This window comes from Lygodium microphyllum, chromosome 18, assembly GCF_053477565.2.
Source record: "Lygodium microphyllum isolate KBCC chromosome 18, Lygodium_microphyllum_v1.1.10, whole genome shotgun sequence".
Taxonomy (NCBI): domain Eukaryota; kingdom Viridiplantae; phylum Streptophyta; class Polypodiopsida; order Schizaeales; family Lygodiaceae; genus Lygodium; species Lygodium microphyllum.
The window spans coordinates 133,743,957-133,754,792 of record NC_141152.1 but is presented as its reverse complement, the minus strand read 5'-3'; the positions used below and the strand labels follow the sequence as shown (position 1 = coordinate 133,754,792).

General features: G+C 42.5%; 2 pseudogenes; both read left to right on the top strand.

The window, feature by feature from the left end:
- Positions 1-318: 318 nt before the first annotated feature.
- On the top strand, positions 319-8,471 carry LOC148021401 (elongation factor 1-alpha-like; annotated as a pseudogene).
- A 13-nt stretch (positions 8,472-8,484) lies between these two features.
- On the top strand, positions 8,485-10,350 carry LOC148021400 (uncharacterized; annotated as a pseudogene).
- Positions 10,351-10,836: the final 486 nt, after the last annotated feature.

Below are 10,836 nucleotides of genomic sequence, written 5' to 3'. Positions count from 1 at the left end.
AATCAGACAGCAAGAAGTTGTTGAGTCATGAATTTGGTGCTGAATCTTCAGATCTAAAACCATGCACTGATCCCCATTTGGACCTCTCAAAGAGCAAACTGGCAGAACTGAAGACTATCGCCAAAGCTAAAGGTGTAAGAGGTTATTCAAGGATGAAGAGGCGAAACGTATTTTTGGGTTTTAAACCACTTTTGGAGGGAAAAAGCAAGAAAAAAAAGCAGGTTGTTTTGGGGAGAGAGAGAGAGAGAGAGAGAGAGCGCGCATGGAGGATATACTCGGTTGCAGAGAGTAAGAGAAGCTCTGGATCTGGCCTATCTCATGTCCAATCTCCTCAAAACGGGCCTCGATCGTCAAACCCTAGCCATCCTCATCACCGTGTACGAGCATGGGGTCAATCCGGAGGCTCTGGCTGTTGTGGTCAAGGAGCTGCGCAGGGAAGGTGCGGTACTGTGTGCAAACCGGCCGTAGGGCATTGATTATACCCTCATATTGACCGGTGCACGGAGGAGCAACCATTGTGAACTTTGTTCCGATGCTATGCCTTTTGAAACATTGATCGTTGCCAGATAGTTACAAATCAATATGCATGCACAGGCCTCTGCATTTCCCTTTTCAACATTGATTTTTGCCGGACATTGACGAATTAATAGAAAGAACGACAGGAGGAATCGGACAGCCCACGCTCCCTTTGGTACTACATCGACTCGATTCTCTATTGCCTCGGACTTAAAGAATGATCGTGCTAAGGAGGCTGCCAATTTCACGTCTCAAGTGATCATTATGAATCATCCTGGTCAGATTGGTAATGGATATGCTCTTGTTCTTGACTGTCACACTTTACACATAGCTGTGAAGTTTGCTGAAATTCTGACCAAAAATTGATCGACGTTCTGGCAAAGAGCTGGAGAAGGAGCCTAAGTTTTTGAAGAATGGAGATGCCGGGTTTGTGAAAATGATTCCTACCAAGCCAATGACTGTAGAGACCTTTGCTGAATATCCTCCGCTTGGACGTTTTGCTGTCCGTGATATGAGGCAAACAGTGGCTGTGGGTATCATCAAGGTGTTTAACTCTTAGAAACATGAATCGTATACAATAAAATAGTTTATAAAGTAGATTGCTGATGATGAACTCATACCATCTTTGATTATAGAGGTCGTGCTGGTAAACAGAGAATGGCTATTCTTATGCACACACAATTCCAGTTGTGAACCCTTGATACTCAAAAACGGGAGTTGGATTGCTGAAAGCTTCTGCTAGTCTGGTTATAGAATGTACATGCTGATGTGATCCGAATTTGATAGAAATCTCTGAGAGCATCTAAAATCTGATGTGTGGTACAACAGAAGGTTCTCTGCACTAAAGGACATGCTTGACTGGATTATTAGTTAATGCCCATTATTCCGTTCAATGTAAATGTCATCATACATCTGAATGTAAACAGTTTATGAGATACTTCAGATTTTTCTGAACATGAACTTCATGTAACTCACTTGACAAGGAATATAGTGAACTTTGGCATCTAATATTTGGGTTTATCTTGTTAGTTTCTTTCCTTGCTGTTCCTTGAACCCCGTATTCTGCAGCTCTTACACAATCTCTACGACATTTCTGGTGAACCCGACGTGAAATTGCTGCGTCACTTTTCAGCAAGATGGGAGACTCGCAAGAAGAGATGACAGATGATAATGTCATGAAGAACCTGTTTCAGTCATTTACCATTTATATGCAGCAGCAAGCTCACGCAAAACGTGACAGTGATGCTATGGATGCCTTGAAAGCTGTCCAACAGGAGATGAAGCAGTTTAATGGCCAGCAAGTGTCAACTTACCTGCATTTGTATGAAGAAAAGATGAAGTTTTTTGGGGTTTCTCAAGATGTTTGGAGCCGCTACTTCTTGCGGATCGTGGTGCGCGCTCTTGAAGTCCGAATTTCAGAAATTCAAGAAACACATGCAGGTTGGGCAGAATTTAAGAAGGCATTAAAAGATGAATATTTCCTGGAGGATACAGGTCTTATGAATCGCAGGAATTTCTTAGCATGGGTTTCTATGCCTAATAAGGGACTTTCTATTACCGCTCTTCTGCGAGAGTTTGAGAGCCGCTATGATCAGTTGGATGGGACTGAGTAGCAAGCTTTGGAGATGCAGAAGGTGGAGTTATTTTTACAAGCTGCTGATGCTGATTTACAGGAAAAGTAGGATGATCTTTTGGAAGATCAAGCTACTGATTCAGGTTTAAAGACCGAGTTGAGACATGTCATTGATGTTGTGAATGCTCTTGTTAAGAAGCAGCGCAGGAGAGTACGATTGCATCGTAATACAGGATCAGTTCCTGAAAAATCCTTGGAGACTTCTTCTTCTACCCCTGCTGCAACTTCTTTGCCTAAGCCTACTCCTCCTGCTGTGAATCCACCAGTTCCTGCTACTCCAGTGCCCTTATCTGTAGATGACGTTATTAAAGGCTTGGCAGATTTGACGATTGAAGCAGTCAAAGCTGAAGTTGGTAAGTTAAAGGAGCAACTTATGTCAGTACCTGCTGTAACACCTGCTCCAACGACTGCTTTTCCAGCTGGTCAGTGAAAAGGGAGACGATGTATTTGGTGCGATAGTACAGAGCACCAACACTGCAGAGATTGTGATGCTTTTCAGGAAGCACGTAAGAAGAATGTAGTGTTCTGGGGACAAGATGGGAAGATATGGCTGACAGAGACTGGCACTCCTCTTGACACGAACTTCGGTAAGGGAGGCATGAAGAAGCTTGTTGATGATATGGCTACGCGATCAGCTTATGTGAGTGTTAGAGGAGATGCTTCAGCTTATGGAATCCAGCTTGAGCAAAAATCTGATGGAGACTCTGCTTTATGGTCCTCTGCCTTGGAGATAGCAAGAAGAGGAAAAGTTCAGGCATCTACTATGACTTGTGTGGGCTCCAACATCCGAGGAGAAACAGGATGGGATTCTCCTGTTGACAGGTATTCTATTTTTGCTTATATGGCTAAAACACAGGGTTTAGATGCCATGGTTGAGGAAAAGAGAAGAAGAGATGAGGAGGGTCCCAGCACCTCCAAAAAAACTAGAGGGGGTGACTTTGTTTCACCACCTATTACAGCTCCACCTATGTCAAGTTCTCCAGCTCAATCAAGTCCTGAACAACCTATGGGAGACAAGCAGATGAAAGAAAAGAAGCAACCAAGAAAAGAGCCAGGATTCAAGCTCTTGTCAGACCTTGATATGCAGACGGATATGAGTAAGATTTTTCATGAAAGAATTTTGAATAGTGAAGTCACTTTTACTGTTGGAGAAGCTCTTGGGATTGCTAGAAGAGAAATACAGGATCAGATGCAGGCTCTTTTGCGGAGGAAACGACATGCGATGGAAGGACCTGCTTTACAGGGATTGTGGCATGGAGCTCTTGGGGAAGAGCATGATGATACAGTGATGGTTGAGAATGCTTCTATTAATCCACAATTGGAGAAAATAGTTCAGCCTATGCAGTATGAAGATGATGATACCCCTATTCTCATTCCTCGCAGCCATTTTTCACGAAGTCATTGGGCTAGAGCAACCATTGAGACGGTGGTAAGGATTGGAGAGAAACAAATTCCTTTGATCGCTTTAGTCAATCATCGTTCTGAGATTAATCTTATTGCTCGAGGAGTTTATGAGAGTGGCAAGTGGCCTATGGATGCAGAGCATGGCTGGCGCATGAGAGCCGCCAATAATACTTCTGGTGATATGTATGCTGCTTGTCCGAGTATCAGAATTTCTATTGGTAATGTTGAAGAGGATTATCATTGCTTTGTTCAGGATTCTTGCTCTTATCCGATTATTCTTGGACAGCCTTTCATTACAGAAGCAAGAATGGAAACGAAAGTGATGGATGACGGGTCAGCTTATGCGCGGATACGCAGTAAAGATGGTATGCGAGCTGTACAGTTTATGACTGTTGGGGTAAATCATCCGAGAAACAGGGACTCCTTGCGTGAGGCACCACTACCTGCGAAGGAGTTGGATTTTCATTAGGTACCGCTCTCTTGCGAGACGCCAGTGGTACGAAGCGGAGAAAAGAGAAGATCTCGCCTCCTGGCAGCCAGTCTTTCTCCAATAATTTTGTTGGTTTTTCTTTAGATAGTTCAGTGAGTTATTAGAAAATTTCAGATTTGCCTAGAGTTGCCATGCAGTACATTGGTCGTAAGGAGAAAGAGTTGAAGAATGTAGGTATTTTGCAAGTAGAAGAGCATGTAGATGGATTGTATGAAGGGATGTCTTATGCGGATACATTGTTTGAGATGGGAGCAATGCTGAAAACTGATGTATGTAAGGGTTCAAAGATCATACCTGTGCAAACCTTGGATATGTTTCAGGAAATTTCTGGTTTTATGCTGAAAACAGAGTTAGAGGCTGAGAAAACTCAGCAAACTGAATTTATGGCTGATCTTGATCAGCTAACAGAGCTGCAGAGGGCTGAATTCATTCAGCCAACAGAGTTAAATGCAGAAAAATTTCTGCATACAGAGTTTCAAGATGCACCTATGCAGTCCATTGAGCCGAGGGCTGAATCCATTCAGCCAACAGAGTTGAATGCAGGAAAATTTCTGCATACAGAGTTTCAGGCTGCACCCATGCAGTCCATAGAGCGAAAGGCTGAAATTTTTCAGGCAACAGAGTTGAAAGTTGCTGAAAATTTGCAGAAATTGCAGCAAAGAAAAGAGTGCTTGAATGATGCCAAGATTGATACAAAATATAAAACAGTTGATAAGAAGGTTAAGCCGGTTGCAGGCGCGCTTCCTTCTGATAGTGATGAGCAGATTGAAAAAGCTATGAAGCAGCCTATGTTGAGAGATCCTGCGAATATTGGACATAAATTTACAGCTGAAACTCTTACAGAATTGAAGATTGGAAATGATGATTTCTTGCTTCCAGTGGAAAAAGAATGTTTTAGAGAGATGCTTGGACGTCATGGTAAGGCATTTGCTTTCTTTCCACATGAAATTGGCTGCATTAGTCCCGAATTGGTTGCACCTATGGTCATCTTCACTGTTCCTCATGTACCATGGAATATACATCCTATACTTGTGCCTAAAGCACACTTGCCAAAGCTGATAGAGTTACTGAATGAGAAGATTAAGATGGGAATTTTGGAACCCTCTTCTGCACCCTATTCTAACAGGTGGTTTACTGTACCAAAGAAGAATGGTACTTTGAGATTTATTCAGGATATGCAGCCCGTGAACAAAGTGACAATCAGGAATGTGGGAACAGGTCCAGTTGTGGATGAATTTGCTGAGGCTTTTGCAGGACGAGCCATCTATTCTCTAGGTGACTTGTATTCAGGTTATGATCAGTTTCAGCTTGCCTTGGAAAGCAGGGATATTACTACTATGCAGACACCTATTGGTCTTGTGAGGATATGTACCTTGCCTCAAGATGCCACAAACTCAGTTGCTCATATGATGAATGCTATGCATAGAGTTCTACGAGACTATATTCCGCAGTATACCATGCCTTTTCTAGATGATGTGCCTATTAAGGGTTGTGCAGAAGAAGAAAAGAATGAAAGTCTTGATTTGCGTGGATGTAGACAGTTTGTGGCTGACCACTTAATTGCTTGTGAGCAAATATTGACACGATTAGAGGAGGTAAATTTGACACTTTCAGGGTTGAAATCTGTCTTTGGTGTTAATGAAGTCATCATAGTTGGGCATATGGTTGGATATTATGGCAGGAAGCCTTCACCTGCAAAGGTGGATGCCATAAACAGGATTGCAGAGTATTGCTCGACTACTTCAGAGGTGCGGAGATTTGTGGGAGCTTGTGTATTTTACATGATTTGGATTCCTCATTTTTCTCATATAGCAGATATTCTCTATCAGCTGCTTCGAAAGGGGCAGAAATTTCATTGGGATGAGAAGCATTCGAAAGCCATGCGTAAGCTCAAGAAGCTGTTGCAGTCAGCTCCTACTCTTCGCAAGGCAGATTATCAGTGTGGGCGGCTGATCATGTTGACAGTTGATACTAGCCCTATCGGTATAGGTTGGGCAGTGGGACAGGATGATGCTGATGGAAATAGGTATGCAATCCTCTTTGGAGCTAAAGTTCTTAATGAGCGACAGAGGAGGTATCCGCAGATTAAAAGAGAGTTGTGGGGAGTAGTCACTGCACTGAAGTGTGACAAAGGGTATTTTATTGGAGCTTCAGTTGTTGTGGAAACAGATTGTTTGCCTTTGCTTGGTATGATTACTAGTTGCTCGACTGCAGATATAGCGATGCTTCGGTGGATTGCCTATATCAAATCATTAAATCCAAAATTTCGACACATAGCAGGGAAAGATAATCCAGTTGGCTGACATGCTATCTAGAGCGAGATATGAGGATGAGGAGTCAATGCTTGCAGAAGATGATGAGACAGAGTTTGTTGCTTCTGTCCTTGTTCATGATTGTCATGTATCTACTGTTGAAACCTTTATTGAAGAACTTTATGTTGATGAGTGGCTGCAAATTGGACAGTATCTAAGTTCATTGACTCGAAGAGCTGATTGGACAGATGATGAATTCAAGAAAATCAGAAGGAAGGCTTATGGGTATTTCTTGAAAGATGGTTTTCTTTGGAAGCATCCAAAGAAGAGAGGAGGCTTGCCCTTGAGAGTAGTTTGTGATAGAGCGATGCAGATACAAATTATGCGAGAGTTTCATGAGAGCTCATGGGCTGGACATAGAGGTGTGTGGGCTACCTATGAGAAAATCAAAGAAAGATACTGGTGGAAAGGGATGTCTAAAGATGTTTCTCCCTTTGTGGAGACTTGCAGGGACTGCCAGCTTTACTCTTTAGTGCGACATCGTGATGAGTTGCATCCAACTTATCCACTATGCATGCATTATAAGTGGGTGGTAGACTTGGTTACTTTGCCAGTGGGACTTTGGCAGATGAGATATCTTGTCTTGGCTAGGGAGGATCTTACAAACTATGTTGAAGGCAGATCTTTGCGAACAAAGAACACCACTACAGTATGTAAATTCTTGTTGGAAGAAATATTTTGCAGGTATGGATGTATAGGCAAGATTACAGCTGATCGTGGAGAGCTAGATGCAGATGAAGCTAGAGAATTTTTCTCACAGCTTGGGATTAAATTGGCTCTTACTACTGCCTATAATCCAGAGGGAAATGGCAAGAGTGAAAGAGGACATCCACCAATAGTTAAAGCATTGGCAAAAGCTTGTAGAGGTCGGATTGGGGATTGGCCGAGATTACTACCTTTTGCGTTGTGGGCTGATCGCTCTACACATAGTGTGACTACTGGATACATGCCTGCACAATTGATGAATGGGCAAAAACCTGTCATGCCTATAGAAATTTGTGCTCTCACTTGGAGTGTTCTTCCATGGCATGAGAATTTATCAAGGGAAGAGCTTCTAGCTCTTCGGATTCGTCAACTAGAGAGAAGGTCAGAAGATGTGCAGCTAGTAGTTGATCGTTTGAAGGCAGCCCGACTCAAAAACAAGGACAGGTTTGATTTAAGGCATCGCTTGAGGCCTAGAGCCATAAAAGAAGGAGATTGGGTTCTAGTCTATGACAGTAGTCTAGAGAATCCGCATAGTAGCATGAGAAAAATGGTTCAAAGATGGTTTGGACCGTATGAGGTGAAACAGGTTTTTGACAATGGTACCTATGAGTTGGCTGAATTAGATGGAACAGTACTGAGGGTGCCCATTGCTGGAAAACGAGTCAAGATTTTCAAGAGAAGAGAAGATGAAGAATATGCACTTGAAGCGTTGACAGAAGAAGAGCAGGTAGAAGAAAGACAAGCAGAAGAAACAGAGAACATAGATGATGAAGCTGATGGAGAAACAGGCCTACTAGAAACAGAAGATGGACTCGACCTGTTTGTGGATTTCAATGATCCTGGATAGTTGGCACATCCGGAGGACGCGCAGGTTTAGAGGGGGTGGATGTCGTGCTGCTGTGCATCCGAGTCCTATACACCTCCATTTCTTTTGTTGTGCATTTGTGTTATTTTCTGCATGTGATTCATTGTTTGTGTGATGCATTTCGATAATCTGCATCCAATGTATATATATTCCCTTAATGCATGTGTATGATTTTGTTTGGTTGCATGATGTGTGTGTGTTAGAAAAATATGAAAAACTGATGCCAAAGGACATTATCAAGCTGATAATTTCAATGATGATCTCTAAGAAAAGTGTAGGGAATTATGCTTAGCTCAAAAGTTTCCATGACATAGAGTTGAAGGAAGTCTCTCAAAAGTTCTGAAGTGAGCAAAGCGCTAGTGAAGCACCGAGGGAGTACTTTGCCATCTAATCTTCAAGGCCGAAGTCGCAGTTTGTGCGTAGATCACCCATCACAAAGTTATCTGTTAATGGGGCAATTGATGACTCCAAAGATACCCCCTAAAAGAAAGGCTCAAAGTTGGATGGTGCTGCAGAACAAGTAGTGAAAGGAGCCTTGAAGGTTAGCCCACAGAAAGAAATGAAAGACACCGTAAAGAGAAGTGGCAATGCATGGGTAGAAGAGAAAGAAACAAGTCCTAAATTAGATAGCAAGAAGTTGTTGAGTCATGAATTTGGTGCTGAATCTTCAAATCTAAAACCATGCACTGATCCCCATTTGGACCTCTCAAAGAGCAAACTGGCAGAACTGAAGACTATCGCCAAAGCTAAAGGTGTAAGAGGTTATTCAAGGATGAAGAGGGGAAACCTATTTTTGGGTTTTAAACCACTTTTGGAGGGAAAAAGCAAGAAAAAAAAGCAGGCTGTTTTGGGGAGAGAGAGAGAGAGAGAGAGAGAGCGCATGGAGGATATACTCGGTTGCAGAGAGCAAGAGAAGCTCTGGATCTGGCCTATCTCATGTACAATCTCCTCAAAACGGGCCTCGATCGTCAAACCCTAGCCATCCTCATCGCCCTGTACGAGCATGGGGTCAATCCGGAGGCTCTGGCTGCTGTGGTCAAGGAGCTACGCAGGGAAGGTGCGGTACTGTGTGCAAACCGGCCGTAGGGCATTGATTATACCCTCATATTGATCGGTGCACGGAGGAGCAACCATTGTGAACTTTGTTCCGATGCTATGCCTTTTGAAACATTGATCGTTGCCAGTCAGTTACAAATCAATATGTATGCACATGCCTTTGCATTTCCCTTTTCAACATTGATTTTTGCCGGACATTGACGAATTAATAGAAAGAACAACAGGAGGAATCGGACAGCCCACACTCCCTTTGGTACTACATCGACTCGATTCTCTGTTGCCTCGGACTTAAAGAATGATCCTGCTAAGGAGGCTGCCAATTTCACGTCTCAAGTGATCATTATGAATCATTCTGGTCAGATTGGTAATGGATATGCTCCTGTTCTTGACTGTCACACTTCACACATAGCTGTGAAGTTTGCTAAAATTCTGACAAAAAATTGATCGATATTCTGGCAAAGAGCTGGAGAAGGAGCCTAAGTTTTTGAAGAACGGAGATGCCGGGTTTGTGAAAATGATTCCTACCAAGCCAATGACTGTAGAGACCTTTGCTGAATATCCTCCGCTTGGACGTTTTGTTGTCCGTGATATGAGGCAAACAGTGGCTGTGGGTGTCATCAAGGTGTTTAACTCTTTGAAACATGAATCATATACAATAAAACAGTTTATAAAGCAGATTGCTGATGATGAACTCATACCATCTTTGATTATAGAGGTCGTGCTGGTAAATAGAGAATGGCTATTCTTATGCATACACAATTCCAGTTGTGAACCCTTGATACTCAAAAACGGGAGTTGGATTGCTGAAAGCTTCTGCTGGTCTGGTTATAGAATGTACATGCTGATGTGATCCTAATTTGATAGAAATCTCTGAGAGCATCTAAAATCAGATGTGTGGTACAACAGAAGGTTCTTTGCACTAAAGGACATGCTTGACTGGATTATTAGTTAATGCCCATTATTCAGTTCAATGTAAATGTCATCATACATCTGAATGTAAACAGTTTATGAGATACTTCAGATTTTTCTGAACATGAACTTCATGTAACTCACTTGACAAGGAATATAGTGAACTTTGGCATCTAATATTTGGTTTCTTCTTGTTAGTTTCTTTCCTTGCTGTTCCTTGAACCCCGTGTTCTGCAGCTCTTACACAATCTCTATGACAACGTCTTCCGTATAATCTATGTGTGATTCTTTGATTGCTAGAATTCATCTCTGACACAGTGCAAGTGTAAATAGGGGCTTGCAGGGAGGTCGAAAACTGGTTCAGGATAAGACGAGTGTGAATGCCCGCTTGAGAGGAGGTTTAAACTTGAAAATTGGAAACCTTAGTAAGCTTAAAAACTTAAGCTTAAGAAAAGCTTAATTTTAAAAAAAATTGGAATTCCACGACATCGGGAGCTGTTTGACGTCGTTGTCGGACTGCACTACATCCTACTGCCACACCGTCGTCAATTGCCCAAGCTTAAGTAAAGCTTAAGCTCTTTTAAGCTCTAAAGCTTATCCTTAATGAGCTTTAAACTTTCTGATCTCTGAAATGAAAAATGACTTTCAAAGAGACTTTCCTAGTGGTCCTTCGCTTCCTGAGAGTGGTCCATCGTGATCCGATTGCGTAGCAGAGGGTTCTTTGCCGCCAAGAACGTGCTGGTATTGACAAATTGTCGTGAGACTGACTGTAGAGCCCGTTCGTTCTAGAAGCTTCACCTTCATGTGAGATGGTAAGCAATTAGAAGCCCTCGATCATCTCAGCTTTGCTCTAATATCACTAGTGCGCAAATCAGATGCTGTATGCATATGTAGCGAGCACCGAAAGGTCCCCAAGAACAAAGAACTCTACTTTTTGCTCAAAATC